This window comes from Phyllostomus hastatus, unplaced genomic scaffold (genome assembly GCF_019186645.2).
Source record: "Phyllostomus hastatus isolate PE091 unplaced genomic scaffold, TTU_PhHast_1.1 phas_scaffold_1066, whole genome shotgun sequence".
Classification (NCBI taxonomy): domain Eukaryota; kingdom Metazoa; phylum Chordata; class Mammalia; order Chiroptera; family Phyllostomidae; genus Phyllostomus; species Phyllostomus hastatus.
Window position 1 is genome coordinate 20190948 of NW_025334004.1, and position 5890 is coordinate 20196837.

Here is a 5890-nt window from a genome sequence, read left to right on the forward strand (position 1 = left end):
GCAGTCTCCTTAGTTTGGACTATAAGTCCAGCCACGGTGACTTCATGTTTTCATATAAGATGGGATATAGACTGGGGATAAAACATTAAGTTTTGATTTAGAAGACTTATTTTTTTTTCAACAAGTTACTCCAAGAATGAAAAAACGTGAATACCTCGAGAGTGGGAATGACCTGTGGTGCTGATACCTACCATCCTTTAAGACGCAGGCCAGCTCTTGAATCTTTGGCGTGACACCTGGAAGACGAGGTGTCTGTACCTTTGCTTAAGATGTAAAGAAATTTGGATAGAAGCCCTTTATCTCTTACTTTTTTTTTCTTTTTGTTCCCAATGTCGGGGGCAGAGAGAGACATTCTAAGGAAAGTATTATTTTAAAAACCTGAAAAGACTGTTTAGTTAATGAAGTAGTTTTAAAGATGAGAAATACATTGTGTCTACTTACAGCTTTATTTAAATGAATACACTTGGAGATGATCTTTCTTGGAGAAAAACCTAGTGTATGTGCCAGAGATGAAAACAAGAATAAGCCTCTGAGAACTTTTCATAGGAAAAAAATGAATTTGTGAATTCAGTATTTTTTTCAGAGATTTTGAGATGACCGCTAGGGGGCAATCCTGGGTCGATCTAAATTTAGTTTTAGTAAATTGAGGGAACTTCCTTGAAAATACCTTTGAGCTTGGATTGAGAACTTCATTCTGATGCTGAATGCAGTTTAAGGTTGAGAGGAGTTTATAGATCCCGAGTGACTTCATTCGAGTGACTTCATTCGTTTCTTGCAACCTGGTTACCCCATTTGACCCAGGAACAGTCAGTCCTCCAAGAGGAGCTGTGTTTGCCTGTGCAGCACAGCTCGGGGGTGGCTGCACCGGGATTCATGCGAAGGTCTAAGGTCTGCACCCCAAGCTTTTCTACTCCACAGTCTCCCTTGGACACCCATTGATCGTAACCTAGAAATAGATCAATATAGGAGACACGTAGATAAATATACTCTTTTAAATTTCTCTGCAAATTCATGCTTAGAACTATATCATGGGAGTAATTAAGAGAAACATTGCAGGACTAAGCCTGATTCTTATGATTCAGTAATTGTTTTTTATAAAATTTGAAGTCTGTGAGATGGTCTTTGAAAGTCTTTTGTGTATTTTCTTGAGTTAATCATGATGCTGAGTTCTTTACTGCTGCAACCTATAATATTTTAAGTACTGGTTATACCTTAAATGACATACTGGTACCTTTGGAATTCCTCCCATAGCAACAGCAACAAAAAGTAATATCTCTTATTTAGCAGAAAAATAGATGGATATAATCCAGTCCACAATTATTTTTAAGGCCTGAATAATTTCTGTTTGGGTGAGTCTTGACCGAAGCAATGGTGAAGGTTATCGATTATGCTAGTTTTTGTTTTATTGCTGCACAAGCTACTTCAGGTTTTGTCCTTCTCCGGGGCCAGTCTTGACATCCATTATAATGTTTTATTTTTTATAATCTCATATTATCAGTCCAGGGAACTCCTGTTACTAGACAAAGTAATAATTCCTCACTAAACTCCATACCCGAAAATCAGTAGCATCGATTTTATTAATCTAATTTGGATATGGACAGAATAATATTAAATTCCTAAGAAATTCTAAAAATTTTAGACATGCTTTTGAAATGACAAATAAGAACACGTATGTAGTATGAAATCTCATAGACAAGATTTTCCCTCATTATATGTCTGCTTGTATCAGACCACCCCTCAAAAACCCGGGAAATGTGTGAGCCCTATAGAGAGACCAATTTGGGGTGTTAATTAATTGGACTTCTTAGACCAAACAATGTCCTAGCTGGTTGCTATTTAAACTTGAGATTTTTTTTTCAAGGAAAATGTTGGATTTCCCAAAGCTGTAATAGCCTAACAGATGGCGATGGAAATGAGGAAGTAGTATGGTTCTAAAACCCAGGAGTTCAGAGGTAGACTGTTGTGGATTTCCCACTGGTTCTCTCTACTTAAATAATCTATTTCATTTTAAAGGGTTTAAAAATGAAGTTGGTGGTGACAGTCCCAGCCTGGCCTGGAGCTGCGGTGTGACTAAACTCTTTTCAATGATTTTCCAGCCTAGTCTTGTGTCTGCCCTTACTTAACACGGGGCATTCTCTTTCATAAGCAGGATTTAAATGAGTTGTTTTTTCTCAAAGCAATCGCTTCTGATAATTCTGATTGAGCAGGAGCTATGGAGGAAGTCGTCGTTGCGCTCTATAACTCACCCCTTTCCTGTTGAGTAATGCTCCAGGAGCTGGATTTCGGTGGCGACTGGGTTGACAGACTTGGACTTCAGAACAGATGAGCTCCTGACACTTTTGTGAGGCCATGAAAGATACAGCCAGTCTGTTGGCAGGCACAGGCATACTCTTCCAAAAGTGTTTACTGAACTAACAAGTTAAGGTTAAACATTACTTCCTACCTGACTTCTCTTTTGGATATTTGCTTCAATTGCTTCAACTGAAAGAAAGGTCATTTGAGGCTGCTAAGACAACCAAAAATGTGTTCTAAATATTATCTACTGGTCCACAGTGGGGAGAGGGAGGGGAGAGGCTCCCCCTGCACCCGGATGTTTGGGTGTGTTAAGCCTTTTAAAAATACGATGTGTGGTAGTTGCGAGGTGTTTTGTTTCTAAAATATCTTTTACATAGTTTTATGTCTTAGAACCATGTACATGAAATGATTTTGCAAACGTGTAGTCTTACGTCTCCATTTCGACCTTTAGGCTAATATGGAGCAAGACGACGTGCACGTACACTTGCTACAGTCAGGCTGAGCGTGGCTCAATTCACTGCGGAGGAACAGGGCAGACTGGGTGGGGCAAGCTCTGGAATTCTACCCACGGAGCAAAGTCAGGCGCTGGGGGAACAGCTCGAGCTGAAGCAGCTCGTCGGAAGTCCAGCCCAGCAGGTATAACACAGGATCTGGAAGACGTGGCAGTCAACCAAAAACACAATCTGGTGAAGTGGTCTGCATTGGGGAAGTGGAAGTCCCGATCAGGAATCCGGTACAGAAAAGCAGGAGTGCAGAAGTCTCACAGTGCGTGTAGGCGCCCCAGCCACAGGCGAAGCTTCGAGAGCAGCGCTTCCTCCATTTCCTGTGGGGCAATGGCAAGATCAGGCAGGACCTCAGGCTTCAGGGGCCCGAGAACAGTTCATCAGGACAGGAACTCAGATGTGAGGAGAATGACAGATGGGGATCCTTTTACTGGAGCTGAGGTACGTGAGACTGCTCGGAACCCCAGGCACAGTGCAATGCTTGGAGCCAAGACACAAGGTCATGCCTGGCCTGGAGACGAGTACGGCTTGACGCTGAGTAAGTTTTAGAGCCTAGAGCTACAGCTGCCTTCGTTCTTCCTGCCTCATCAGGACCTGTCCTGGAGACCACAACCGGGTATGAGGCTCAAGTAGCCCCAGCCGTTGGGGGAGAAGGAACCTGACCTCCACAATACAAGCAGCCCCACGTGACAAGAGCCTCAGTCTCATGAGAGTGCTACAGGGCAGCAGGAATGGGCTACTAACATTTCACAGTGGAACCTACCTGGAAGGACCACAACGACGAATGAACAAGGGCCCAGTGCCACTCAGATACTGGCTGTACAGATGGCCTTACGTTTCCTGCAAACTGATTGCCCCTATCAGAAGGCACAGTTTCACCACAGAAAAATGAGCTCTAGTGATGCCTCTGGCTCCCCGCCTAGGAGTCACTATAAGATGTTCTTCAAAGTATTGATTAGACAGAAAAGAACCAAAGACAGTGGTCTGTGTTTCCTCCTCCTCCTGGAGTCAATGAGCCTATGATTTTAGACTTAGAAAAGCAGCTTTGATGCTACGTAGTATTTCCTCCATGACCCTCTGGCCGTGGGAATAGTCTTTGGCCCCTGAGTCGGAAGACCCCTCTGACCCGTCTTGCCACATTTGTACAGATAATGACCTCTCAGTTCACTCCTCAGCCTGCTACTAAAGAGAATGGCTTCCTGGGGCCCTCACCTGTAGGAGCCGGATCTGTTGTCATCGTCCGTGTGAATCATCCAGCCTTCTATTCCCACAGCTGCCATAGAACACCCGTCCCCACTCCCTGGCAGACAGCTTCTTAACACTCACCTCCCTTCACCTACGTGCCCAGCAGAGGGCCCGCTGCCTTCCCAGCTCTCCAAGCACTCTCCGCTGATGGAGGATATTTTTTTCACCAAAATGACTTTCTTCCACCCTTGCTGGTGTGGCTCAGTGGACTCAGTGCTGGCCTGTGAACCAAAGGGTCGCCAGTTCGATTCCCAGTCAGGGCACATGCCTGGGTTGTGAGCCACATCCCCATTAGGAGCCACACAAGAGGCAACCACACAAAGATGTTCCTCTCCCTCTCTTTCTCCCTCCTTTCCCCTCTCTCTAAAAGATAAATAAATAAAATCTGTTTTTAAAAATGGCTTTTTTCCACCCTGGCTGGTGTAGCTCAGTGGATTGAGCACGGGCTGCGAACCAGGCATTGCAGGTTCAATTCCCAGTCAGGGCACATGCCTGGGTTGCAGGCCATAACCCCCAGCAACTGAACATTGATTTTTTTTTTCTCTCTCTCTTTCTCCCTCCTTTCCCTCTCTAAAACTAAATAAATAAATAAAATATTTTTTAAAAAAGACTTTTTCCTTCTACGAAACTTCAGTAGCACCTTAGGATCACACTTATCCCAGCCTGTCTTAAGTTAACGTTATTGATTCTGTATCTGTCTCCCCTATAAGACTGTCAGCTCTGGGAACACGGGGACCATGTGATTAAGAGCTTAGGCCCTAGAGTCATAGAGACCTGAGTTTGACTCCTAGCTCTCTACTTTTCTGTAAAAGGAGTATGGAAATTTGGGTGGTTGTAAGAATTAAACAGGATTACAATGTACAGAAAACTTAGCACGGAGCCCAGTGTTAGTAAGCCCTCAACGCTGGTATTGTTGGTACCATCCCTTTTCTGGATCTCCTTATCTGCCAAAAGAGAATGCATGTTAGAATGGAAATTAAACTCTAGCTGGCTTACCCCTTTCACTGTTGTCCATTTGCAATGTTGTCATTCCTGTTCTTCCCAGAATCCTTTGCACCACGGCAACCAGATTTCCAGTCTTTGGAAAAGAAGGGCAAAAGAGGAGGAGGGAGGAACAGATAACCCTACATAACTTGCTCTTTTCCAGTAAGAAGCCTTGTTGTTGGGACATGGGGTTTGTGCCCTGGGAAGATGATAGATGAAGGAATTATGTTGATTGCTCCCAGACAAGATGCCCAAGAGATCCAATGGGGACGCCCGGGCCTAAGGCAGCCTGGAAAGGCCTGAAGGCCTATGAGCGATCTCTGTGATTCCAAGAGTGTTCAATGGAAGCAGCCGTCTCTGGGGTCTTGCTGGAAAGGGCTCCATTTCCTTGCTCTCTTTGTGCTCCTTGGAAGTTGCATCTATCACCCAGGGGGTCGGTCACCCGCAGGCTCTGTGGCCCCAGCAGTCTCATCTTGGCAATCTAAGAAAGTCTTTTATGAACAAGTTTAAATATGCCTCACGATTTCAGTTTTCCCTCTCGGGGAGCTCTGGTGACAGGTTATTCTGAGCTGTTCTCCCAGCAGCCTGGAGAAGACCCAGCAGAGGCAAGTTCACAATCAAGTCTAGGCTGGGAAGAGAGCATTAAGAAAATAAATATGCTTCCTAAGAAAAGCCTGCAGATACTTACAACAGAATGGCCAGTAGAGGAAGAGAGGGAAAGGGTGTATATAAAAGTAAGTGGGGGGACAGGGGGAAGAATGTAAAATTCTCTCTGTGATCTGAAGAAGTAAACATATTACACACTTGTGTATTCACAGGGGAAAGACAGAAAAGAGGGTACCCAACAGCATGTATTTAACAGT

At 44.3% G+C, this 5890-nt stretch overlaps 1 long non-coding RNA gene across 1 annotated transcript; it reads right to left on the bottom strand.

The window, feature by feature from the left end:
* Positions 1 to 541: 541 nt before the first annotated feature.
* LOC123828960 lies at positions 542 to 5606 on the bottom strand. The gene is made up of 3 exons (XR_006787532.1): positions 5040 to 5606; positions 2247 to 3118; positions 542 to 946 (listed from the first exon to the last, which is right to left on the bottom strand). It is a non-coding gene; the product is annotated as an uncharacterized LOC123828960 (long non-coding RNA).
* Positions 5607 to 5890: the final 284 nt, after the last annotated feature.